This window comes from Hippopotamus amphibius, chromosome 1, assembly GCF_030028045.1.
Source record: "Hippopotamus amphibius kiboko isolate mHipAmp2 chromosome 1, mHipAmp2.hap2, whole genome shotgun sequence".
NCBI lineage: Eukaryota > Metazoa > Chordata > Mammalia > Artiodactyla > Hippopotamidae > Hippopotamus > Hippopotamus amphibius.
This window is the reverse complement of record NC_080186.1, coordinates 7,073,377-7,101,052: the sequence shown is the minus strand read 5'-3', so window position 1 is coordinate 7,101,052 and position 27,676 is coordinate 7,073,377. Positions and strand designations below refer to the sequence as shown.

At 53.0% G+C, this 27,676-nt stretch overlaps 1 protein-coding gene across 1 annotated transcript in view; it reads right to left on the bottom strand.

The window, feature by feature from the left end:
* The window catches only part of PIK3CD (phosphatidylinositol-4,5-bisphosphate 3-kinase catalytic subunit delta), a 48,417-nt gene extending 45,092 nt beyond the window's left edge, over positions 1–3,325 (bottom strand). The window contains exon 1 of the mRNA XM_057695703.1: positions 3,284–3,325. The gene's annotated coding sequence lies outside the window, so the exon portion shown is untranslated. The remainder of the gene's footprint in view (positions 1–3,283) is intronic.
* Between the last annotated feature and the right edge of the window lie 24,351 nt (positions 3,326–27,676).

Sequence of the window (27,676 nt, the reverse complement as noted above, 5' to 3'; positions counted from 1 at the left end):
ATTTATTTTCTATCTTGAAACTGGCAGCATTTCTGATATGATCGCAGGGGATTTCCATCAACCAAATTAAAGAAAATTCAGTTTTAGCATTAACTGCAAGGAGACAGGAGTTTTGCAACCTTTGTCATTTATGAAACCTGGCAGTGGTACCAAGATGCGATGTTTTCCTCCCTCCCAAACCGGTCAGGCTCCAGCCATCCTCGGCGGGCCGTTAACTACCAGACTCGTCTGACTCTGACTTTGACTCCGAAAAGCAGGGCACTGACCCTCCCTGACCCTCCCTGACCCTCCGAGAGCACTGCCCTCCGGACCTGCCCCTCCAACAGCTTGGCTGTGAAACGTGCTTGTCCCCTGGAGAGTGGCCGAAAGAGCAGTTCTGAGGTCCCCCGGTAAGGAAACATTTGGTGGGGCCCCAAGCCCCACTGCCAGACCCACAGAAGCAGCTGGAGGGAGGGAGGAAACTGCTCTCTAAACAAAAATGGTTCTGAAAAATAAACCAGCCAAAGGGGAATTGCTTCATAAGTTGCACATTCACTTCTCCCTTGAACTGTGCAATTGAAGAAAAACAAGGTGAAGCAGGAACTGGCTCCTCACACTCCCCCCATCCCCGCCCCCCGCCCCCCCCAACTATCTCCCTCGACACACAGTGCTGCCCGGCACAAAAACTAACCGGGTCTGAGGCTGGTCTCTATCTGTGGATTGTCTGTGCCTTGTAAGCTCCCCCAGCAGCTGGTACCCGCCCTGCCTGCCTGCCTTGTTCTTAGCACAGCCCCTTGGCCCCCAGTGGGATGGCGGTAAATACTTGCTAAATGTAACAGAGCAAGAGAAAGGATGGAGCCCGCAGCATCATTCAAAGTCATGCTTTACTTGCCCTTCTGGGACATGGACCGAGGCTGCAGACATGCAGCCTGCTCTGCTGGAAAGGGACATCTGCATGGCCGGGAGAGCCTCTGGGGCAGTTGCCCTAATTGCAGCAACATCTATATTTGTAGAGTGGCCATGGTTGTTTCTAAACTTGGGTGGAGAAGGTGAGGGGAGTGGAGCTCAGAAGGAGGTAAGCTTGGCTGTCTTCAGAGCCGGCAACTGCCACCTAGGTTTTAAGAGCACATCCCATCCTCCCGCCCCACCCCCACACTCCAGGGTGTCTTCCATTACTTTGCTGAAAGCACCAAAAGAGAATCAACCGCAGCATATACCAAGCAGTCAGGATGGACAGAATCCCAAAGTCAAGAAATTAAGCCACAGCAGGGCATGGAAATGCTAAGAGGCTGGCAATTTCTGCACTAGAGAGAGCAGAAGAGAAAGCTCTATTCCCGTCTCCTTGTGTTTGGTGACAGTGTCCTAAATCAGAAGAATTTTCATCCCCACTTATTACATCAATCAAACCTGGTGGGTAAGGGTGGTAGGGTTTTACAGGAGAGTATCAAGGTGGGTACCTTAGACACTGTGGCTCTTTTGGACCCCCCAAGTCCCCCCCCCCCACACCAAGTGAACTATTAGGAAGCATCCTCCTTCATCTGCAAGGGACACCATAGATGATTCAACGCTCTGGCGTCTGAAGGAATCAGAATTCTGGATCAGCTAATTGTAGATGGGTGGGTTGGCAAGTTATTTAACTTTTCGGAGCCTCAGTTTCCTCCAGTGAAAACGGAGACATCATTCAGCGCCTACGGTTAACCGAAAACATATGTAAAAACGGTCACTTCTTTGGAGGGGAAAAGCCCCCGTGGTACCATTCACTCGACAAGAACACCAAGGCACTGTCAGGCACTCCAGCGGTGTACGCCCCTTTTGGAAGTGCGCAGCGGGACTAGTCCTCGGTTTCAAAGTCCCTTTGGAGCAGTGAACCTTTCCCACGGAGACTCTTGGGAAAGGAACCCGCTCCCTGCCCCAAGGGACAACCGCCCCGCCCCACGCGTGGCCGTGCAGGACATTTCTCAGGGCGGCGACCACTGGGGCTTCTGCAGGAGCTCGGGGAGAAGAAGCCCCACTTGATGGTCGGGCGGGGTTCGAAGCCCGCAGGGTCCCTCCTTCCAGGGGACCCCTGAACGAAGTGAAAGCTGCTCAATCACCCAAGGGCTCCAGAGCGCTCCACCTGCGAACTGGGCGGATCCCAAGGGGCCTGCGCGACAACCTGGTACGTGAGCCGCCCCAGGGCGCCCCCCAACTCCGACCCCGGAAATCACATCCCCACCCGCTTCGCCTCCGGGAGCGCGCTTTTCGAGGCCTCCTAACTGTCCTTGCCTGGCCCTCTGGACCTCCATCTCCCCACCGGAGCAGAGCGCAGACGGCAAAGCAGTACCGCGCCCCATGCTGGTCCCCAAGAAAATTCTCCCTGTTCCCCTCTCCTCGATCTCAAAGAAAGGGGTGCAGACGACGAAGCCTAAATAAAAACAGGAAACGCGATAAAAAAAAAAAAAAAGTAGAAGAAGACTCATTCAGGCTGAATTACGGGTAAGAGTATTAAAAAGAAGCAAGAAAAAAAGAGTCCGGAAATGCAAAGCTGAAGGCGGTTTTGCCGCCCTAACCCAGGCCAGCCGCAGATCCGGGGCCGATCTCCGCCGCGCGGCTGCAGTAAACACGCGGTGAGCAGCGCCCGCGGCCGGAGCCCCGCCGGGCCGGGCCGGGCAGGAGAGGGACCGGCCGCAGGTCCCCGCGCCCGGCGACGTCCTCCCCAGCCGCTCTCCAGCCCGGGGCCCCGCTCGCCAGGGCTGGGGAGGGCGCGCCGGGCCACAGCGCCGGGGAGGTGCGCGCACCCCTCTCCCCACTGCTCCACGGGCGCGCGGGGGGCGGCACCGCGGTAGGGCGCGTAGCCTGCACACGTCGGCGCGGCCGGGCGCCCCCTGGTCCCGCTCGCCAGCGCCCGGGGCAGGGCGCACGCGGCTGAGCGCTGTCTCCCCGCGCCTCCGCGGGTGCACGCGAGGCCGCACCGCCGTCGGGAGCGCTGCCCGTACCCCGTCGCCGGGCCAGGGAGCTCCTCCGTCCCGCTCCGCGGGGCAAGCAGTTCAGGCGCAGGGGAGCTGTGCGCACCCCTCTCGTCGGGCACGCCGGGGGCGGCCCCGACCCTGCGCACAGCCTCGGCCCACGTCCCGGGGGCCTGCCCCGGGGGGCAACCCCTTCCCGGGCTCGCCAGACGCGGGCGGGCGCACAGGACCGGGGCGCACGGGCTGTACGCGCCGGAAGACGTCCGCAAGCCGGGCCCGCGGCTCCCCGAGGTCCCCCGAGGTCCCCGTCCCCGGTCCTTTTCCCCACCTCCCAGATGCGGCCAGAGGTGAGCGCTTACCGGTCCCGGCGCGGCTGGCTGGGGCTGGGGCGGCTCGGCCCGGCGGCCGCTGGGAGCGACGGCGCTGGGCGCGAGTGAGCCTCGAGGGAGGGAGGCGGGGCGCGGTGGGGGCGCCCCGCCCGCTGACAGCCCGCATACTCCACTTCCCACTTTGTTTCCTTTTTACTTGCAACAGGAAAAACAACAGGTCCTCCTGCCGCTCCTTCTGCTCCTTCGCCCTCCCCGCTCGCCCCCCAGGTCCGCACCCTGTCTGCGGCTGGTGGGGCATCATCCCAGGGCCTCTGGAAGTTGCACCTTGCCCTTCTTCAAACAAGTTTATATATATTTATATATTGTATAAAAGAAAACAACCAAATAAAGGCCCTAAGAGCTCGTAAAAGCCCCACGCCTTCCACATTCACACGCTGAAGGCTTTCAATTGTGGCCAGAGAAAAGCTGGAGGCATCCAGGAGCGCCCCCAAAGCCAAGTGCGGGGAACTGGCCATGAGGGAGGGTAAGCTCAGCCCTGGAGGGAAAGCCGTGGCCTCAGGGCTTTGATGGGTCAAGAGCATGGGGGTTGGGGGTCAAAGCCGCCAGCGCCGCCCCCCCCCCACCCCCGCCCGGGCCCCCAGATTATAATGGTGGCTTCAGACCCTTCTAGGTTGTGATGGGAGATGAGCCAGTCAATAGCTTAGTCAAATGATGTAAAGGACCCTCCCTTCCCAACTCGGCCTGGCGATAAAGCACCTGTTTGGTTCCCCTGGGCAGATGAAGACACAGAGGCTTGGAGAGAAGATCTTTCTAACCAAGAGATTCCCTGGCCTCCCAGGACCAGCTTGGGCTCAGTGCTGGCTACAGCAATGGAACGTGTAGGTGGTTCTCTGTCTAGCCAGGAAAGGGGAGAGAATTTGGGCAAGACGAGTGTGTTACTAAGTGGTCCCAGTTTTCTAAGATCTAGGCTGCAGGCTCTGGTCTCTTGACTGGATACCTGTGGAAGAGGCAGCATGGACCACGGGTCCCTTTGGGGGAGAATGTTGGGTCTGTCCCCAGGAGCATACACCTTTCCCAACAGAACATCTGAGGTTCACAGCCTCACTCCTACTCCAGGCCAGGACCACTCCAGGGCAATACTGTCAAAAGCCAGAAGAGAAATGGACATTTCAGAGAGAAAATCTGATGGCAGGTTTGGATGTTTCCGAACATCTGTCCTAGCCCCGCTTTTGCCTGGTTGCAATTTAAATACTACTTGCTGGTTTTCAGAGCTGGTCGTAAGCAACAGTCAGATGAGAAATGCTTTTGCATCATCCAAAAGAACACTTCATTGAATATGTATTTGCTGACAACCAGTTGAATCATGCTTTGTAATATGCAAGACGGGAGGCCTGCCAAGTGCTCAGATGTGCCTCACACGTTGTTATCTCTGATCTCGACAACAGCCTCCCAAGAGAAATCTCATCATCCCCCCTAGGCAGATAAGAAAACTCAGGCTCAGGAAGGTTGAATCATTTTGAGGGGCCACACAGTCTGTGTCTGGCCTGATCCTCAATGTTTTGCCCATGCCGCACTGCTTATGCCCCAATCTAAGAAGTTTCACTTTCCTGAAACCCAATTTACTTCCTTTTAGAGACCAAACCGTAGCACTTATCCGCCTCTTTTGCCTGGGGTGCCAGGAAACTCAGGCTAACTGTAGTATCGAGTATAGTCAACATGGCCCCTCAAGTTCCCCGGTAGACTTCTGCCTTCCTCTCTATAGTTTCTGATCTCTCTTTCTCACTTTATTTTTAACTGCTGTCATGTGTGTTTTGGAGGAAGCTAGTTCAGGTTCCTTTTGAATTGCAAGTGAAATGGACCAGCCACAGTGGAGAATTTATAGCCTTTCTAGAAGAAAAGTGGCACTTGGGCTGTAAGGAAGTCAACACCTGTTACTCACGTGAACTCTTGACTGGGAAATCCTTTGGCCCCATTTTATGGAAGGGAAAAGAGATCTCCGGTATTAAGAGGGGAGCTGGTCAGTGGAGAACAGCTCAGATGGACAGGAGGCACCCCCTCGGGCCACTCAGAAGAGCATGCACAGCCCTCCAGACCAGTTTCCTTCTGGGCCTGCCACCCTCTCCTGCAGAACTTCACCCTCCAAAAGCCAACCAGCCTCCACAGCTTCTCACAGATGCAGTAAGCATCTTTGCTCTGTTCGGCCTTGAGTGCTTTTACCACCGCCACCCACACATGCCCACAAGCAGGGTTAGCTCAGGGCAACCAGAGCGGAGCTGAACACCCGACTGCAGGGGTACAAGTGAGGAGCCCACTTCCTCAGCCCCTCCACTAAGGGCTCCAACACCTGCCTCTGTGCCCCATCCTGGCATGAGGCCCACATTGCTGAGGGGACTTTCCTTCCAGGCAGGGCAAAAATTATCCAGCTCAAATCCTTGCCCGTTTGCTTCAGCCAAGGAAAATGTGCTGAAGGTTCACAATTAAGAGCACCTTTCCTGCAGCCAAAGTGCCTGGCACTGCCATTGTGGAGCTGTGTGACCTCGGGTGAGTGGCTTAACCTCTCTGTGCCTCCAGTTCCTCATCTGAAAAGCAAGCGTGCTGATGATGGCTTTCAATGATTAGAATTGTTGTTAGGATTAAATGAGTTAATACATTTAAAGTGCTCATAAGAGTACCTGACACATAGTGAACCCCCAGAAAATGTTAGTTATTGAGTTATACCAGAACAGAATCTTTGCGTTTTGTGGAATTGGATGTTTCTGCTCTAGGACAGTATTTTTCAATAGCAGCAGCAGCAGGTTGTGAAATATTAACACATTAGTGTACTGGAAACCCATTCAGCAGGTCAAGTTTATAAAACTGGAACAGAATAAACAATATCAGATTGTCTTCTGCATAGTAAGGGTGGTATCCCTCCCTAAGACTTTTCTTCCCGTTTATAGGTATGTGTGGGTGACCATTAAGTCAAGATGTAAAATGCATCCTCACTGCAGGTCCCTGTCAACACAACTAGAAAAGTGTAGTGGTGGTAGCAATGGAAGGGCAGTGCAGATGGATAGAGAGCGATGCCAAGGTCAGACTTGATTCCTGGAAAGTCTGACTTTTGAGGACACAGGCTCCAGCAAGTGCAGAGAGGTGGCCAGGTGGGAATATCTGAGGAAGAGAAGCTGGGGCTCCAGGCTGTGCCTGCCATCTGGGGAACGACCCAGGGGTGGATGGTTTGTGCCCTTGCACTTCATCTCAGGTCAAAGCTAGACAAAAGGGTCCAGAAAGACCCAGACAGCTCAGCAGTAGCCCGGGTGAACCTGGCTCCCATGGGGACAGGGCTGATCTGTTGGGGACTGAGTTTCTGGGCCCACCTGGATGGGAGCTCCAAACAGAAATCAAATTATCCTTTTTGTAAAACACGCACACTCAAAAGCCAGGCTGCCTGGGTTCAAATCCCAGCTCTGCAACCCTGGGGTGGTCACTTCAGCCCCCCTGACCCGGCGCTGGGGAGGGTTCCCTGAGTGGATGGTCTTGCCCCTGGCACATTCAATGTTCCAGAAACAGCAGTTGGCTTTAAACAAATCTTCTAAAGCTCTTCCTAGCCCAGGAAGGAAATATGAAAGGGGATGGTGGGGAGCAGCAGGATTTGGGGTCACGGGGCTGGATGCAACCCTGTACCTGCATACACTGGGGATGACCCAGGCTTTGCAACACTACTGATTCATTTGGCAAGTTCTGGGCTCTGGGATACAGCACTGTACGAGCTCCTGCGGCTTACACTCCAGTGAGAAGAGAAACTATGAAGATTGAAAATAGGATACAGTGTCATGAAGTAGTAAAGCTGCAAAGAAATATTCGTCAGGTTAGGAGGGGAGAGGGGTTGGGGAGGGGACACTGGAGGTCAGGACCTTCCAGCAGAGCGAGGATGTGAATGAGGAGAGGGAAGGGCCCTGCTAGTGTCGGAGGGAAGAGCATCCCTGGCAGAGGGAAGAGCTAGTGCCAAGGTGCCAAGCAGTAGCACGTTGGAGGACCAGGAAGCAGGCCTGGGAGGCTGGAGGGAGGGTGGGTGCAAACAGCAAAGGGAAGGATCTGGGGAGGGGCAGTGGGGGATTTGGGATTTGGCTGAAAGAGTGATGAGAAGCAGAGGGAGGGTTCTAAGCTGAGCTGGGGAGGGGCGGGCTGTGAGTTACATGTTAAAAAATCTACAATATACAAGTATGCACTTCCTTGCTCAGCCAACCCTAAAGTTCTAGAAACAGTAACCCCCAAGAAGCAAGGAGCACATGGCCAGCACCCAGAGCACACGGCCAGCACCCAGATCTGGGTCTCTAATCCCATTCTCCTCAATAAAAGGGACCAGGACTCCTGGGAGAATTGACTGATTCTTTAATGAGGACAAGAAATAGGCAAGATAAGCCCAGAGCATCTTAAAGAAAGAAAAGAACACTGCAAAAACAACAAAGCAAAATGCCACAGTGATGGGGTTAGGGACATGGCAGTGAACTGAACATGCTTCCAGTGGCCAACGGGGATACAGTTTGAGCAATGAAATAAAGCAGTATTGGATTAGAACCCAAGGTACAAAATTTGTACCCGACCCTTTCTCTATGGACTTATTATGGGGTGTTGATAATGGTCCATCAGACCACAGCCTTCAGGGAGCCCTCCTGCAGAGTTACAGCCATTTGACGGGAGTGTTGCCACCTTAAAAGACTGAACATCTCACGTTATTAATATTACAGCTGTAAACGTCTAAGAAACAAATGAATACTTCTACAAAGTAAATCTTGGAAGAGAAATTAGAAAATTGAATTTAAGATGTAGTAGTTAAGTCATAATAAGCAGGAAAGATTGAGAATTTAAATTCTTTGAAGTCAGAGATCATTTTTTATTAATCTTTACTATCAGAACAGTTGCCATTGTATTTCACTCAATAAAATATTTTTTACATGACTGACAAAAGAACCAAGGTGTAAAATAAGTATCTGTGGGTCCAGACCGATATAAGTAAATGATTGAATAAATAAATAAATGAGGGAGACTAGACAAAATTTCCTGAACAGAAGAACACCAGATAATTTGGGAAGAGCCTTCCCCTGGCCTCATGGAGGACGAGTTTAACACATCACTCCTACAGTGTAGGCCTATGACTTCTTCTAAAGACGACACAAGGGAAGGGGAGACAAAGAGGGACTTACCAGTGGAGACACCTGGCAGCCACCACCTCAGTCAGGTGATCAAGTCCGCATCATCAGTGGTAAGTATGTTGACAGCAGGCACCCTTGATGTGATGTGAAGAGAATGACACTTTGCTCTGTGGTCTTCCTCCCAAGAGCCCATAGACACCAGTCTAGTCATGAGAAACACACACACACACACATACACACACAAAACAAGAAAACCACCATGCAAACCCAAATGGGGGAACGGTCTACACAAATACCTGACCAGTCCTTCTCAAAACTGTCAAGATTATCAGAGACAAGGAAAATCCGAGAAACTGTCGCAGCCAAGAGCAGCCTAAGGTGACATGACAATGAAATGTCATGTGATGTTCTGGGTGGGATCTTGGAACAGAAAAAGGACATTAGGTAAAAACTAAGGTAGTCTGGATAAAGTATGAACTTCAGTTAATAATCATGTAGTTGTAATAAATATACCAGAGTAATGTAAGATGTTAGCCATAGGGAAACAAAGTGTGGGTGTACGAGAACTCCCGATACTATCTTTGTAACTTCTCTGTAAATCTGAAACTATTCTAAAATTTAAAATTTATTTATGGGACTTCCCTGGCGGTCCAGTGGTTAAGGCTCCGCACTTCCAATGTAGGGGGCGTGGGTTTGGTCCCTGGTCGGGGAACTAAGATCGCACATGCTGGCACAGCCAAAAAAATTTTTTTTGTTTTAATTTTATTTAAAGAAAAAATATTAGAATGATGCTGGCGGGTTGCGGGGAAGGACCAGGCTGAATCCCTTGGGGCCAGGAAGGATGTGCAGAAAGCAGGGGTCTCGTGTTTAAAGCCTGGTGTACAGTGGTTTGGGAGGTGGGGCAGAGTCACAGAATGGGAGGGGGTGCAGTGCAGAAAGTTCAAAGGCAAGGCCTTTATTCTCCAGCCCTGGAAATACAGCCCTTGGAGTCCGATGGGGGTGGAGGATGGGTATTTTTGAACCTTCTCTTCTGGGAATCCTGAGACCCAGACCTGCTCCCACATCCTCCAGTCTGCCCCTTCCTCTGTAAAATGATAATAAAAGTTGTGACGCTAACTTCAGAGAGCTTGTGAGACTAAAAAGACATGTTTCAGTGAAAGCCGTCTGGAGATGGTCAACTCTTTGCAAATAGGGTGCAGAAAAGGCAGTGCTGCGTGGAGCTGTGCCTTATTCCCCCCACCCCGACCCCCCACCCCCACATACCAGCACACACTTCACCCCGCTCTGAAAGCGTCTATCTGGGACTTCCCTCGGGGCGCAGTGGTTAAGAATCCGCCTGCCAATGCAGGGGACACGGGTTCTATCCCAGCTCCAGGAAGATCCCACATGCCGTGGAGCAACTAAGCCCGTGCACCACAACTACGGAGCTTGCACTCTAGAGGCTGTGAGCCATGGCTGCTGAGGACCGCACCACAACGACCGAGCCCTTGAACCACAACTACTGAAGCCTGTGTGCCTAGAGCCTGTGCTCCGCAGCAAGAGAAGCCACCGCAATGAGAAGCCCATGCACCACAACGAAGAGTAGCCCCTGCTCTCTGCAACGAGAGAAAGCCTGCGCGCAGCAACGAAGACCCAATGCAGCCTAAATCAATAAAAATTCTTTAAAGAAAATGTCTATCTACCTTGAAAATGCCCCTCTAGATAGATGTTTATCTTTAAAAGCACTCTTCTGAGGAGCACCCCCACGCAGAACCCTAAAAACCTCAATGAGAAGTCATATAGCTGGTTATTCTTGCCCCAGACAGAAAAGGCATCTATAAGAGAAGGACAGGAAAATTCGAGACAGGTGAGAGGAGGACATGGAGACAGGAATGGGAGAGGGCCATATGAAGCCAGAGGCAGAGACTGGGAGGATGTGGCCACCAGCCGAGGACCTCCTGTGGCCCCCAGATGCTGGAGGAGGCCAGGAAGGAATCTCCCTGGGAGCCTGTGGAGGGGGCTGCCCTGCTGACACCTTGATTTTGAACTTCTGGCTTCCTGAACTGCGAGAGAATAGATTGCTGTTTTTTTCAGTCACACAGCATGTGGCAATTTTTTCCAGCAGCCACAGGAAACTACTACACACCCATTCCTTCTCTGGGTCGTTACACAACCAGTAAAGTTGTGTAATGATAATTATAAGACGCGGCCTTACGGTAAGGGTCTGGGCTACAAAAACAAATGAAAAAAGGCAGAAATACTGTCGAGCAGCCAGCTTGCACCCTTTTCAAAAAGTTCATTATCCTGTCTCAACCCTTAGTGACCATGTGTACTGGGTGCTATTATCCCCATCTTAGAAAGGAAGAAACGGAGGCAGTGCCAAGGTCACCCAGTTGGCAGGTGGGGGTTAGCAGACCCCCGGGTGCCTAGGTCCATAGCTTCACCACTAGGTAGCAGCCTTCTTAGGATCCTGAATCAGGTGATAAGGAGGGTGTGGTGTCCATTGGACAAGCAGTAGCAGTAAGTTGGCCCATGAATCAAAAATGGGAGGGAGAAAAAGCATCACCTCAGTGTTGTGGAGGGTCTTCCCTTTGGCCAGAACTGTCCAGAGGAGGGCATGGTCCATCCACTGAGTGGAATAGTATGCAGCCATTGAAAATGGCCATTCTGAAGACCTGGAGCATTATGGGAAGTGGTCCTGTCATCAAGTGAAAAGGGCTCAAGGCAGAATGGCTTCTGTGCTGGGTCACCACGGCGTCAGGGCCCATACACACACGTGCGTAGTAGGAGGTGACTTAGAACAGTGAAAGCTGTGTGGGAGGAGAGTGACAGATGTTTTTCTTTCCATTTCATTTTCTAGTTACCCTTTGCCAAATGTGTAATAAAAATGCAAAAATGTAAAACTTGACTTCCTCTCCCCAAGTCAGAGCTAATCCCTCTAACCACTCTTTACATCAGTACCTTAGATGAGCCTTTGTTCCATCCTGCCTGGGCTCCAGTCATACTGTACTGCAGCCACATGTCTGCAAGTCAGGAACAGGCGTGACCCTGTAGAGGGATGAGAACGCAGGAGAAGGACTCCTTGGGGAACACAGGTGGCATCCAGGAAATCTGTCAGTGGATAGCAGGTCCTTAGCCAGCGGGAGCTCCAATCTGGGGAGGCGCTGATGGCAAGGGCACAGCCCTCTTGGGGCGTGTGTCCAGCTCCTTTCTCTAGAAACACTCCCCCCAGGGCATCCCTGTGGCTATATCACAGTGTCGGTCAGGTGTGCTTGCCTTTGAGCCAGCCCAGGTTGATGGGACCGGGGGTGGTCACCTGGTGCCAAGTTTGCCAATCAGTGATCTCCCTGGGAATATGGAATTAGAACCAGGGGAATAGTGTTTCTTCAGGTACCGGGAGCCTGGGCGCTGTAATATGTAAGCTGGGAAGCTGTGGGGCCTCTTCTGCCCATCAGAAGGACTAAAGAGGGGACTTCCCTGGTGATCCAGAGGTTAAGACTTTGAGCTCCCAATGCAGGGAACTCGGGTTCAATCCCTGGTCGGGGAACTAAGATACTGTCGGCCGTGCAGCATGACCAAAAAAGAAAAAAAAAAGACTAAAGAAATCAGAGAGGCTGCTGTGCAGAGCAAGAGAGATTGAGAAAAGATCATGAAGGGAGTGTGTGGAGAGGAAGAGAGCATCACAGACAAGAGAGACGTTTGGGGCAACTTTTCAGCTCTCTGTCCTTGAATCTTTTTGAGGTCCCGCTGCATTCTTGCCCTTGGGTTCCTCTGAAAGCCCCCTGCACCCTTAAGCTTTCCTCCCATGTGCTGCTGAAAATCTGGACCCATGTCTTAGAGCTGCTGTAACAAATTACCCTAATCTGGGGCATTTAAAACAACAGAAATTTATTCTTTCATGGTTCTGGAGGCTAGAAGTTTAAAACGGATCTGTTGACAGGGTGGGTTCTCTCCAGAGGTTCTGAGGGAGAATCTACTTCACGCCTCTCTCTTATCCTCTGGGGGCTGCCTGCAGTTCTTGGCATCCAACGGCTTGTACCTGCATCTCTCTCATCTCTACCCCTGTCTTCAAAGGGCATTCTCCCTACACATCTTTGTCTTTGTCCGAATTTCCCTCTTCTTATAAAGACACCCTCGTCCAGTATGACCTCATCCTCACTCATTAGATCTGCAGAAACCTATTTCCAATTAAGGTCATACTGTGAGTTTCCAGGTGGGCATGAATTTTAGGAGGACAATAGTCCACCCAGTACAAACTCTTGAGTCCGGTTCTGTTATTTGAAACAAACAAACAAATCCCTATTAATATAGAAATTGGTATCAGAAGGGGGTTGTTGAAAGAAACAGCTTTTCAAAGAAAGTATTGAAACTAGATATCCTTTTTTTTAAAATTTTATTGAAGTATGGTTGATTTACAATGCTGTGTTAATTTCTTCTGTACAGCAAAGTGACTCAGATACACACACACACGCACACACACACACACATTCTTTTTAGTATTCTTTTCCATTATGGTTTGTCACAGGATTTTTTAAAACATTTTTTTTGGCCATGCAGCACAGCTTGCGGGATCTTAGTTCCCCGACTAGGGTTCGAATCCAGGCCCCCAGCAGTGGAAGCACAGAGTCCTAACCACTAGACCACCAGGGAATTCTCCTGTCTCAGGATACTGAATATTGAAACTAGACAACCTGAGGCAGAGTGAGGGGCAGTGAGGGTTCCCTATCCTGGGACAGGACACCGGCAGGTCTAGCTACATGGTAACAGATCAGTTAAATTATTTTCAACAGTCTCATGCGGCCCAGAACACATGCCGATCAAGGCCAAAACTTTAGGAAACTTGGTAGCAAAATGTCCAGGCTGGGACTTCATGGTGGTGCAGTGGTTAAGAGTCTGCCTGCCAATGCAGGGGACACAGGTTCAAGCCCTGGTCTGGGATCCCACATGCCAAGGGGCAACTAAGCCCATGTGCCACAACTACTGAAGCCCACATGCCTAGTGGCCCGTGCTCCGCAACAAGAGAAGCCACCGGAGAAGTCTGTGCACCACAATGAAGAGTAGCGCCTGCTTGTAGCAACTAGAGAAAAGCCTGCGTGCAGCAACAAAGACCCAACGCAGCCAATAAATAAATTAATTAATTTTAAAAAAGGAAGAAGAAGAAGCAGGCTGCTAGGACAGCTGCATCCCTTTCTAGAAAAAGCCTTCCCAAAACCCCCTCAAGGGCAGGCTTGAAAGACTCCAGACAAGGGGTCTCTTCCCAGGGGGCAGAACCTGGGGCAGCCACGTTTGCCAACAAAGGAGCCAGGGAAGGTAAGCAGCAGAGCAGACGCCACTGACAGCTTGTTCCTAAGGTTTCATTTACTCTGCTCGTCTGGAAGGCCATGCTGTGTGCTCTGTACGGTGCTCTATAGATCAAGTACAGTAGGGAGGGTAAATTGATCATTTAGTCTGTCCATCGAGGGGGATCCCGAAGAGTCACTTTAGAGGAGATTCGGCAGAAATAGAGGGGCTGGGGGCCAGCTGGAGATGGCAGCTCTGAGGATGGAGCCCTGGGCGCAGTGGTTTGACAGGGCTTGGATGGCCTCACATTCAGCAGGGGTGAGGCAACTGCGGTTGAGTTTTTGGTGTCAAGGTTAAGCAAGGGCAACTGGAAAGGAGATGTCTGTGGAAAGCCAAAGGAGAACAGCAAGGGTGTGGGTTCTGGGCAGGACAGACTGTCCATCCGGCTCGCCCTTTCCTGACCACCCTCCCTCGTGTGGTCATGAGGACAAGGCAACTAGGCACGCAAACCTGGCCACTAGCCACAGCTCTCTGGGCCACAAGGAAGGCCCTGATCCAAGAGAGACAGTCCACTCCTTGCCTGGAAGTGGGCCTGGGACCTGGAAATGGTTCTCTTTAGGGTGAAGGGATCCAGAATCCATCAGCTTGGCAGGTGCGATGCAGATGGGGAAATGGGGACAGGCCAGCAGTGCTGAGACAGTGTCCGGGGCTGCGTGGTTCTGGCATCTCAAACTTGGGCTGCATGTCTGGGTTCCACGGGCACACCCTGTACCATTGCCATGGAGTTCCCTTTCCTCCTTGAGCAAACAAGGCTGATTTCTGATTCTAGAACCACTTGCATGGTGGGACAGTGGGACAGCGACCTGTCCTGGGGTGTCCGGTGAGGCTGAGGTTCAAAAACACGGTAGACTTTGGATAACCAGGGGAGCTGACCCAGCCATCCCCCCAGGGCTGCGGGCCGCCCTCCACGCAGCACCGTGAGCTGTGACTTGCAGCTCCAGAGCACCCCGGGCTCCCTTCCCCACCTGGCTCCCTTGCCCAGAGAGGGCCCGCCGTCTTTACTCCAGGCTGTGCCATCCCCACTGCAGACTCGACTGTGGCCGCCTGCGTGCTGGGCTGCTCTCTGGGATCAGGGACTCTGCACGGATCTGGGGACGTCCCTGGCGGTCCAGTGGTTACAACTCTGTGCTTCCACTATAGCGGGCACAGGTTCCATCCCTGGTCGAGGAACAAAGATCTCACATGCCTCGCCACCCAGCCGAAAGGAAAAAAAAAAAGGTCCAGAGGCACGGATCTGGCCTGGTTCCTGCCCATGAGCTCTGTGCCGGGCACCCAGAGACTGTTACGATTGAGTCTGTAGAAACACTGAATGCGCTGGATGAACGAACGACACAGTCACAACTGGACAAGTCAGGCTTTGCCCAGGAGAAGGGTCAGGGGACTGTAGCCGAGGGAGAGGAAAGCCCTGGTCCCTGCCAGTGTGGGAACAGCTCTTTCATTTCCTTCCAGCAGGAGCCTGACACCCAGTGACACTGAAACCGGATGCTCAGAGGCCTAACAGCCTCAGGGAGGCAGGGAGGCTGGACTCACCTTTCAGAGTGGCCCCTCCGCCTCTCCCATCACCAGAGATGTGGCTTCAACCTGCATCAGTCCATCCCTAGGTCCTGCCCCAAGTGCAGGAACAGACGCTGTTTCCCGATTGAGGGTGAGAACGTGGGAGCCCCCTTGCTCTTCCCATCAGACAGCCTCGTAGCCTCCCCCCACCAGCCTCCCAGCCCCTAGCATCCCGGTCTGCTCTGAGAGGAAGCCCACCAAGTCCGGAGCCTGTAGCGGGGTGGCAGGGCACACCCCGCACAGTCCTCTCTCCAGCTTCCCCAGATTGCCTTCCCAGGCAGACCTCCGCCTTCCCCCCCCCCCCCCCCCCCCCAGCTCACCCTGATGAAAGAGCAATGGTGCAAAATTCGTTGGGGAGAAAAACAGGAAGTGGAGCCCGAGAGCACGGCTGCAGAAGCACTACCCCGGCGCAGAGTGTGGCAGCCCCCTTCCACCCGCAGCCTTACAGGAAAGTGGTGAGGGGGCAGCCCCAGCCTGAGCATGGAGGCGGGCAGTGAATGGAGAATCCAGTACACACCCTTTGGCCGTGGCGGTCTTTATGTTTCGCTCAAACATCACACCTGCGACCTGCGTTTTACATCTTCTCTCACCTTCTCACAACAACTCCTCAAGGTTGGTACCATTACCCCATTTTACAGATGGGCAAGTCAACCCAGAGAAGTTAAGTGACTTGGTGGAGGCCACACAGCCTTTCCCATGGCTGGGTCATGGCTCTTTCGCAGGCTTTGATTTCTATTCATGGTGTGTTTTTGTTCTGGGCCCGTGAGTGCACAGTGGGTAAGGGGAGCGGGAGAGGGGGAGGGCTGTTTCTGGCTCCTGTATCTCAGCACATCTGAGCTGGTGGGAAAAAAGGGAGCAGGGCCGGCAGCTGAGGGCCTATCCCCTTGAGGTTGCGGTTCCTGGAATGTGTGAGCTGGAAGGACCAGGAGAAGAGAAGAGGGGTGTCAGGGAGGGGAAGGTGCCCAAATGATAGCCTCGGAGGGAGGGCACTGCCTCCCACGAATATGAAATCAGGTATTTATGACCTCAGTGGGCCCACGGTGCAAGGGACTCAGAACCCGCTTTCCCTCCCAGGCCTGGAACTTCAGGTAGCCCCAATTCTCTCCCTAAATATATATGTGTCTGAGAAGCATCATTAGAACAGGGCCCCGGGGAAAAGAAGCGAGACTACAGGTGGCCTGAGCGCAGCGAGATGATGGGGAGGGGAGGCTACCCCCAATAGGCCGTTCCCCACCTGGGCCCAGACTCTCACCTGGATCCCAACTCTCCCCACCCCCAGGGTAATGACGTCTGCCTCACCCTGCTTACCCCATCCCGGGAGGGACCCCGGCGGGCTCACGGGGGCTTCTGGGGACGCTCGCCACGGAATTGCCGCCCCCGAGCCTCTCCCTGGCCAGGCCCCCCCGAGAGCTTGACCCACGGGGTCCCCCCTGTGCTTCAGCCCCCTCTGCCACACGCGCTGCTTCCTGGCCACCCCCCTGTCTCCAGCTGCTGCAGGGCAGCCCCCAACATTCCACAGAGCTCCCCTGCAGCCCCTGCGGAAGGCACCGCGGCCGCGCGTCCCTGAGGTGGAAACCACGGCGTCGCGCCGTGGCCTTCAGTGGCTGCCACACGCCACCAGGTGACCTCTGCCGCGACAGGGGCCCTCTTCCCAGAAGCGTCTGGGGCTGTGAGACCGCACGGAGCCGGGTGCGCTCCCGGTGGGCTGCAGGCACGAGCGGCTCCCGCCCTCAGCATCGAAGGCGGCCCCTCCTCTCCCGGCCCCCTTGGGGCAGCAGCCCCGCCCGCCTCAGCAGCACCCAGGGGCCTCCTTTCCGCAGTGCGGAGCCTCGGCCTCTGGTCCCCCGTGGAAGAGGGTGCTGTGAAATGGGCTCGTACAGGGGAGTGCTTACAACAGTGCCAGGCCCTTGGGGGGGGCACAGTAGATTTTTTTTTTTTATCATCCTCCACTCATTTCATCCTCACAACAACCCCCCGAGATCAGCATTATGCTCCTATTTACCAGATGAGAAAACTGAGGCGGAGAGACGGGAAGTCACGTGCAGAGTGAAGGGGCTGATAAGGGATTTGAACCGAAGTCCGCTGGAAGCTGTGCTCTCAGTCACGGAGCTTGGGGGCTTTCCAGTCTCCCCCGGGTTAGGGGCCCAGCTTTGGATGCACATAAACTGCGCACACACTCACCCCCCAGCTTTGGATGTGGACACACACACACACACTGCACACACACACACCCACTGGATGGGATGCTCCGCCGCACCCCGACAGAGAGGCTGGTGTGGAGCCCGCCGCCCCGCCGCCCCGCCGCCCCGCCGCCCCGCCGCCCCGCCGCCCCGCCGCCCCGCCGCCCCGCCGCCCCGCCGCCCCGCCGCCCCGCCGCCCCGCCGCCCCGCCTCGAGGGCCCCCTCTTTGGACTCCAGGCGAGCACGGGCGCCACCTGGTGGCGATCCTGGGTAAACGCCACCTCGGTCCCAGCCGCGCCTCCCTGCGCTCAGCCCTCGCTCCGTGCGGCCCGTCGGGCTAAGGTGCGTGGTCATTCTGCCAAGCTAACGACGCGTAAGACGCGGAATTCACTTTCCTTTCTGCCCAGCTCCCTCCAGGGATGGGGAAATGAGCAATCCTTATGTAGCTGTGCTTGGGCGGCTGGTGGTTTGGGGCAGATACTGTGCTCCCCGGTACATTGTATATTTCCCCAAACTTCCTTTTTTTTTTTTTCCAATTCCTGTACGCGCAAGTGGCAGGTTGTTCCAGAGGCGCTTTCCCGGCTTAGCTTGGCGCTGGCGGCTCAGCGCAGCTCTTCCCTCTTTCCGCTGCTCAGCTCCCGTGCCTGTCGCTCCCGGCTGTATCTCCTTCCCTGGCTTATCCTCCCAAGCTCCCCGGCTGGCTCTGCAGCAGCCTGGTAGCCTCTCCACCTGGACGTGCGGCAATCCCCTCCAAGGAATCTGTCCCCATCCCGACTTCCCGCCAACCTGCCTTCATCCTGCCCTTCCTTCCTGCTTCCGTGAAAGTTGTTCCCCTGCCCACTCCCTCCACCCCCCACGCCCCGCCGTGGCCTCAGCAACCTCCCCCACCGTCCACTTGTCTCTCTTCTCTGCCGCACGCAGGGGCCACCAAGCCTCACCGCCCGCCCGTGTGGCCGCCAAAGGCCAGAGGGCTAGAGGTTTTACTCATTCATTCAGCACATGTCGTCAAATGCCCTCAACATGGCCCTGAGGATACAGGGTGACCAGTGTCCCCGCCCTCGAGGACATCCTGGGCGGGGGTGGGGTGGGGGACGGTTTGGGGTGCGAAGAACCACACACTCTAAAGACATCGCATATGGGAAGAGAAACAGCCTGGAGGAAAGCGGATGGAGGGAATGATCCAGAAGAAAGGAAGACCTTAACGAAGCCGAAGGGGGAGGGGCCGGGCTGGGTGGGAGCGGAGGGGTGGGGAGGGGCTGGGGTCAGGTGCGGGGTGGGGGCGCCGGCCTGGAATGGGAGCCTGGACGGTCCGTGGTGACAGGCAGGCGTGCAGAGGGCAGGGGGTAGCTGTCCATGGGCTGCTAGATAGAACGTGGGAGTCTGTGGGACTGAGGGGTTTTTTTTGTTTTTGTTTTTGTTTTCCTGTTAATTAGGAAGCAAGGGGGAGGGAGGGAAGAAGAAAGAAAAAAATTAGGACGCAAGCTCGTCAGCTGAGAGAGAAAAGAGGGGGGGAGGTACTGAGAATGGAGGCGAGAAGCGAGAGTGTGAAGGTTCCTCCAGGAACCTGTGCGGGGCGGCCGGGAGCCCGTAGCCGTGCTTTTCTCCAGATGCTTCGGGCTTTGGTCCAAGACGGCCCCGCGGCTGCTGCCCTGCCCGGCCGCCCTCCCTCACCGTGGAGCTCCCCGGCCCCTGGGGTCCCGCCTTCCTCTGGCCTGGGCCTCTGGCCGAACTGGTTTGAGCCGGTTTCTCTCACTTTATCACCTTGAACATGTCACTGGAACTTTCTAGCTGCAGTTTGTTTCCCCTAATCCGTCTGCCCTCGTGTCTCAGCCAGATCCTATTTCCAGAAGAGTTCATTGCTCTACAGGTGTTAGCTAGGCAAAGACAAAGTTCTGGAAGGTTCTAGGGTCCCGAGCGGGAGTGATCGTGACCAACTTACCAAGCACCAGCCACTGTTCTAAGCAGTCCTCACCCAGTTCACTCACTCAGGTCTCACAGTGGTTCTCCGTGCAACCTCTACTGTGATTTCCTCAGCACAGGCGAAAGGTGGGAGGGCAGAGAGGGGACTAAGGTGATGGACAAGCTGGAATCCAGACCCCCTGGGCCTGACTCTGACTCAGTCCAGAAGCCAAAGGGGCCCGTGTGGCTGGACGGCACAGGAGGACAGGTGCTGGCAGGATCGGTACATAACGTGCAAAAGGGACACGTACAAAGGGAAGCTAAGAATTTCCAGATGGCTTTTCAAGCAGGGCATTAAACCCAGCATAGGGCTTCTTTGATCACATGGGTCTGACACCCAGGAAGCAGGTGTGGTGGTAAAAAGAGACAGGAGGACCGCGGTGCAGGGCCTCTTAAGGGAGGTCCAGGGTGGGTTGTAGTAGAGGATGTTCAATGCTGCTGCCTTTGCCTTCCCACAGGGACCCCTCCCCAACCTTCCAGGGGCTCCTTGTTGAGACTAGAAAGGCCCTCTGGGTCCTGGACCCAGAAAGCAGGGACAGGGATGCAGCCCTGCATCAGAGAGAGGGACTTAGGTCTTTCCCGCTGCCTTTGACATGATCCCTCCCTCCTGTCCAAATCCTCTTCTCTGAACTCAAAATCCCCAAAACGTAGGGGAATCCTGGTATCAGGACCAGCGGCTCCCTCCCACCCCACCTTCTCCCCACCCTAGGTTACTGGGGAGGGACATTTAAAATGTGCAGGGAACTATGTTCTGAGCGTCCCTCTCACACACAGGACTCTCTCTGATTCACCTTCCATCCATTTGAGCTCAGAGCTGCTCACTTTAATGAAGCCTAACTCTTAACAGCAGGAGGTTGCTTTAAAACAGTTCCAGTACCAGAGATGAAAAAGTGTGCTGTCATCAGAACCGTGTAGCAGAATATTTAATGAAAAGGTAAAATGCTCAAGATATGAGACATTTTTTAAAAAGCTGCCTTAAAAAAAAAAAAACCAGCCTGCCCAACATGGTCCCAATTTTCATAAACAAATATACATATTTTCACTCATTTATTCCTTCAACCAACATCTACGATAAGAGGAGCCTCCTGAGAGCCAAGCCTCACCCTGCAGGCGTGGGGGTGGGAGGGGGTGTGGGGGGGATAGGTGTGAGGAAACCTACCTGCTTCAGCCTCACAGGTGAGCTGCAGTCTTGGCTGCCAGAAGGAAGTGCCAGGGGCTACAGGAAGGTTCGATGGCTTCCTGGAGAAAGTGGCACTGGAAGGAAAAGCTGCAGGAGTGAGAGTTATCTGGGCAGAAAGGGTGAGGGAGAGGCTGCAGAGAGCTCACAGGTTTGGGAACTGACCAGATAGAGCCCTGGCAGTGCTCGTGGATGAACTGGGGGTCCTGACCAGGCCAGACGGCCCCTGTGAGCCACCAGAACAGGAGCCACCCAAGGGCCTGGGTCCATTCAGCTCCGGCCCCTGACTGTCTTGCAAAGGAAATTAAAAATGTGTGGCAATAATGGGGGTGGTTAGGGAAGGCCCCTCTGAGGAGGTGATGTCTGAGGCGAGACCTATAGGAAGAGTGTGGGGAGGGTGGTCCGGGCAGGAAGTGCCACGTGTCTGCGGGTGGGCACCCACCAAGGCCTGGAGGTGGGAGGGGCACGAGATATTCCAGGAGCTGCAGGAAACTCACTGCGCTGCAGCAGGGCTGCCCCACTGTGTGCAGGGACCCCGACAGGTGTTTGCAGGGCTCCTGTCTCTATAAACAATTCTGAGGAAGCCAGAATCAGCATGGCATCACCCTCCTTGCAGCCCAGTCTCATCGGATTCCCCAAAGAAATGCCCCGCTGGCCAGTGTGAGCCGCCTTTACCAGGCTTCCGCCTGGGCTGGCTGCATAGGCGTGAGGACCTGAACTTCTCAAAGCATCTGGATTGGTTAAGTGCCCCCGTCTAAATGACAATTCTGGCCTCTGTTGGTCCCGGGCACCAAGGAAAATGCTCTTTGAGGAAGGGGACCCCTGAGGCGTGGTGCCTGCAGTCCCTGTACCCCCTTGTCTGGGCCTAAGTGTGGTACTGAGCTGGAGGGTGGGTGGCGCGCCAGGGAGGGGGGCAGGGCTGAAGGGGGCTGGGCCTGCAGGAACTTGGCTTGATGCTCAGGACAGAGGGAAGCTGGCACTAAGTGCCTCCGTCACTGGTCCCCTTTGGGTCCCAGACATCATGCAGCCATGAACAAGCCCACCCCACTCCTCTCTCCAAGAGCCAGAGGCAAGCCCCTCGTGCACAAGCGGGACCAGGGAGGGCCATGAAGTCCTGCCCCTGGTCTCCTGAGCAGCTGTCACCAGGTTCCAGCTTGGGGCGTGTGGGGCCTTCTCAGTGCAAGGGGGGAGGGGGGAGCCCCTCCCCACCTCTTCCCTCCGTTTGCTCCTGGGAATTAGTTGAGCAGCCTTCTCCCCAAACCTCTCCCTGGCATGGGCTCTTCTGAAGGCCCAGGGCCCAGGGTGCCCTGTCTGCAGCCCACGCTTGCCTGCCTGGCCTTCTAGTGCGCTCAGCACCCAATGAACAAGTGAACAAACGTGGCCACCATGGTGGGGCCTCTGCTGCTCTCTGGCTGCCCTGGGCTCTTCACAATCCCAATAAAACGCCGGGGTGTGGCATCAACGCCCACGCGGTAGGAGACCCAGAGACCTTGTGTACACTGCCTAAACCCGCCCAGATGATGGGGGGCAGGGAGGAGAGTTGAGCCCAGATTCACCTGGTGACACCAAGTAACCCCACCAACCAACCTTCCTCGTGGGTCAACCCCAGGGACCTAGGGCTGCTTGGCGTGTGATCCACTGCAAGGCGTCTAAGCCTCACCACGGCTCTGGGGGGATTCAGATTCTCCATCTCACACCCACAGGGGTGTCCAGAGAGCCCCCCCATCCCATTATCAAACCCGTGAGTCATTTCTGCAGCAAGATGTACGGCGTGCAGGCAAAGCGTGATGGGGGTGGGGGTGGGGGAGGGGGGGATCCAGATCACAGCCTCCCCTCAGGTCAGGGCAGAGATTTAGCCAAGTGAGTTTGTACGACACTGAAACACTTTCTGCTTTCAGAGCTTTGGGGGCTTTGGAACCGACAATAAAGGATTGTGAGTCTGTACTGCCCCCGTTTTATAGATGACAAAACTGAAGTACAGAAAGGATCCAACTTTATGTGGGAATTGGCTGAGTTGGGATTTATATACTTTTTTTGTTTATTTGTTTGACTGCCTGCGAGGCTTGTGGGATCTTAGTTCCCTGACCAGGGGTTGAACCCGGGCCCCTGCAGTGAAAGCGCTGAGTCCTAACCACTGGACTGCTGCGGAACTCCCTGAGCTGAGATTTAAATCAGGCAGGGGTTGTTAACTTCTATATTCTCCTGCCACCTGCATCTCCAACACAGTAACTATAACAAGCACCTTTATACTATAGACTCAATCTTACACCAGCCCAAAGAGGTAGAAAACAGGGCCCCAGTTTTTTCCAAGAAGAGACTGTATCTCAGGCCAGTAATTAATTTATCCACGATGAGCGAGCCAGTAACTGGCTGGTAGAGGCAGAATTTCACCCAGTTCTGCCCACTTCAAGCCCACGTTCTTTCCACTGGACAGCTAGATTGTGTCCTGGATATACGTATGTAAGTTACAAAAGAATAAATGCAGGACTTCCCTGGGAGCGCAGTGGATAAGACTCTGCGATCCTAATGCAGGGGTCCCGGGTTCGATTCCTGGTCAGAGAACTAGATCTCATATGCATGACACAACTAAGGAGACTGCCTGCTGCAAGTAAGGAGCCAGGTGCTGCAACTAAGGAGCTGGCAAGCTGCAACAAAGACCTGGTGCAAACAAAGAAATATTTTAAATAAAATAAAATTTTATTTAAAGACAATACTATTTGAAAAAAAAGAATTAAACACTTGTAAACAAACACAGTGTATGGAAAGAGACAAGAAATCTTTGCTTTCACTCTGCCCTAGTCCTATTCCCCAGGGATGACCGTTGCTGATAGTCAGGTGTAAGTTCCTTCCTGGCAGGAGGGGCTGCATAATTGCACAGCCCTGTGCAAAATGAAACTGTGGGGCCCTTTGTTCAAAAAAGATTAAGAATTTCAAGATGGTGACAAGAGAGCATTAAGCCAAGTGGAGCACGGAGCCTTTCTGGACACGGGGGTCTGTGCCACTGTGTGAGTCTCACACCTATGAAACACCATGAGCCATAACTACTGAGCCGGCATGCCACAACTACTGAGCCTGAGCACTTAGAGTCCGTGCTCCACAACAAGAGAAGCCACTGTGATGAGAAGCCCGTGCACCACAACGAAGAGTAGCCCCTGCTCGCTGCAACTAGAGAAACCCACACACAGCAACGAAGACCCAACACAGCCAATAAATAAAAAAATTTATTTATTTATTAAAAAAAAAAGAAAAGTAACCTGTTTAAAAAAAAAAGACATCAAAAATAGAAGAATGGAAACAGACTCACAGACTTAGAGAATGAACTTCTGGTTACCGGGGGGGAGGGTGGGGGGAGGGATAGTTAGGGAGTTTGGGATTGACATGTATACACTGCTATAATTTAAAATAAGTAACCAACAAGGAACTAAAAAAAATAGAACAGTATATACAATATAGATGTGAAGTATATACCATAGACATTCATAAACATTCAGTGACCTATACAGTTCTCCCAATTATAAAATACAGCTCAATTCTAGGAACCAGTAAAGCCTTAAAATGAGACAGAGAAGCCTCTAGTTCCTTTGTTCCTTACCCCAACTTGTACATATTCTGGTCCTCTGCACCAGACGATGCAGAAAGCGTCTCTGATAGTGTTTGGGCTACCTCAGTGATTCTCAATCTTGTGTCTACATTAAAATAAGTTTAATTTTTTAAACTTTATATTGAAATATATCACCTGTATTTGCTATTGCTGCCATAACAAAATATCAGATTGCATCACTTTAACATCAGAAATTTATGGTCTCACATTTCCAGAAGCTGAAAATTCAAGGTGTCGGCAGGTTTGTTTTCTCCTGAGGCCTCTCTTGCTGGCTTGCAGACAACCACCTCCTTGCTGTCTCCCTACATGGTCCTTCCTCTGTGCATATACGTCCCTGGTGTCCCTCTCTTCTTAAAAGGACACCAGTCCTTTTGGCTTCGGACTCCACTCTTCTGACCTCATTTAATCTTAATTACCTCTGTAAAGAGCCTGTCTCCCAATACAGTCACATTGAGGGTTAGGGCTCAACATGTGAATTCTAGGGCAACACGATGTAGTCCATACGTCATCCACGCAGGAACGCACACAGATCCCAAGTGTACAGTTGATAAGTCTTCACAAGCCTTACCAATAGCATCCAACTCCAGAAACAACATTACCAGCACCCTCCAGACCCCCCTTCCAGGTACCTCCGATCCCTCAAAAAAGTAACGGATACCAAACCAAACTTGGGTCAGCTCACCCGACGCACAGGAAAGCCAACCTACTGATGCTGGGTTGTGGTGAAGGAAAGTACAGTGTTGAGTGCATCTTCAAGATGCCCAACGTGGAGCCAAGCAAGGAGAACAGGCAGCTTCTGCTCAAAAGACCCGAAATCCCTAGTGGCTTTCAGGGAAGGGTTTTTATTTAATTATTTTTTTAAAATATTAATTTATATTTGATTTTCATTCTTTCTTTTTCTTCTTTTAAAAATTCTACTTTATTTATTGGCTGCTTTGGGTCTTCGTTGCTGCACACGGGCTTTTTCTAGTTTCAGCAAGCAGGGGCTAAGCTTCATTGTGGTGCGCGGGCTCCTCATTGCAGTGGCTTCTCTTGTTGTGGAGCATGGGCTCTAGGCACATGGGCTTCAGTAGTTGCAGCACAGGGGCTCAATAGTTGTGGCTCATGGGCTTAGTTGCTCTGAAGCATGTGGGATGGAATTCTCGGAGCAGGACTTAAACCTGGGTCCCCTGCATTGGTAGGCGGATTCCTAACCATTGCGCCACCTAGGAAGTCCCCGGGGAAGGGTTTTTAAAGGTGAGGTGAGGGAGAAGGTCGAAGAGTTCCTTATCTGCTTGTGGACATTCTTCTGACTGGTTGGTGGTGAGGTAACTGGGTTGTACTTCGGGAGTCAACATCATCAACCTTCTGGTTCCAACTGGTCTGGGGTCTTTGTGCTGGTGGGCAGCATGTAATTAACTTCTCCTACCTGGTGGGGGTTTCAGTCTCTGCAGAACAGGTGAAGGACATGGCTCAGGATATGATCTATAGTCCTCCAGGAGGAGCTAAAGGTCCTTGACTTTGTTTTATGGTTAAACTATTATTATTTTGTCTTGCTTGACTGTTTTCTTTTGTTTCTGCATTTTCTCACTTCTCTGATTAAATCTGCTCTTTGCAACTCAGAGAAGGCCTAGGAGGCTAAAGCTTTTACCCAAACAAGAGGGGGGAGGAGGACATGGGGGTCTGTCCCCACGAAGACCCCACAGGGTCCTGCTTGGTTTTATAACCACTATTGTTATTCTAACCTTATAGCTTATTGTTCTCTGATTTTGAACTTTTTTTAAAAAATAAATTTATTTACTCATTCATTTTTTGGCTGTGTTGGGTCTTTGTTTCTGCACATGGGCTTTCTCTAGTTGCGGCAAGTGGCAGGCTACTCTTCGTTGTGGTGCGCAGACTTATTGTGGTGGCTTCTCTTGTTTCAGAGCACAGGCTCTAGGCGTGTGGGCTTCAGTAGTTGCAACACTCGGGCTCAGTAGTTGTGGCTCACAGGCTCTAGAGTGCAGGCTCAGTAGTTGTGGCTCCCAGGCTTAGTTGCTCCAAGGCATGTGGGATCTTCCTGGACCAGGGCTCAAACCCATGTCCTCTGCATTGGCAGGCGGATTCTTAACCACTGCGCCACCAGGGAAGTCCCTTGAACTTTTATATAAATAAAAATTTTATGTATTCATTTGTGTCTGACTTCTTTCATTCAATGTTGTGTTATAAGTTCATCCATGTTTCTGTTCATTTCATTGCTGCGTCAATGTCCACATGTGTAAAAGCCCACATTTAATGTCATTTTCTATCCGTTCCACTGTAGATGGACGTTTACTTTGTTTCCTGTTTTTGGTCCTGCTGAAACTGCAGAAGAACAACTAGGGACTGTGGGAAATAAAGATCAACCTGTGAGACTCTAATAGGTGAATTTTACTGAGCACCTGCTATGTGCCAGCATCTTGCGCATTTCTCCTTCCTCTGGGTCCCGCAGAGCGCTTTGGCTGGATGTCATGTGTTTATCTGCCTCTGTGTATTCCACCCCACCCGCCCCCAAGCTCAGCTGGTGCATCGGGATCTCTGGGGGTAGGAACCAGCATCAGCATTTTTAACGTTCTCCAGGTGACCCCACTATCCTGCCAAGGGTGAGAATCAGTGATTCAGACTCGGAATTTGAGAGCTGTATGTTAATGAGGCAGAGCAGTTCCAGCACGCCTGTGGGTGCTGCTTGGGTGGTCTCTGTGGGCCCTGCATCAGGCAGTGGGTTATAAATGCCAGCCTGGGATCAGAAGGAAGATTGGGGGTGGTGGGGAGCAGGCGCGGTCTCAGTGTCTCTTCACCAGGTCACAGCTTGGAGCACCATCTTTGGACCACCACACCCCTGGGAGCGTGCTGGAAATGCAGATGCCTGGCTCCTTCCCAAGACCTAAGGTTCAGACTTTTTATTTTTTATTTTTATAAATTTATTTATTTATTTATTTATTGGCTGCTTTGGGTCTTTGTTGTTATTTATTTATTGGCTGCGGGCTTTCTCTAGTTGCTACGAGTGGGGGCTACTCTTTGTTGCAGTGCACAGGCTTCTCATTGTGGTGGCTTCTCTTGTGGTAGAGCGTGGGCTCTAGACACATGGGCTTCAGTAGTTGTGGCACAAGGGCTTGATAGCTGTGGCTTGCGGGCTCTAGAGCGCAGGTTCAGCAGTTGTGGTGCACGGGCTTAGTTGCTCCGTGGCATGTGGGATCTTCCCAGACCAGGGCTTGAACCTGTGTCCTCTGCATTGGCAGGCGGATTCTTAACCACTGCTCCACCAGGGAAGTCCCTAAGGTTGAAACTTTTAATGAGTCCTGTGCACACAAAAGTTTCAAAATCACTGACTTAAAAAGTTGACAAGTTCAGGATCTGGAGTCTAGAGCATGTGTAAGATCCCTGCTGATGTTCTGTAGTATCACAGGCAGAGGAAGTGCCTCAGTTTCCTCATCTATAAAATGGGTCTTATGATATCTAAGTTTGTCTCCAGCAAAAGGCTCTGGTCCAAATTGAACTGGGTCT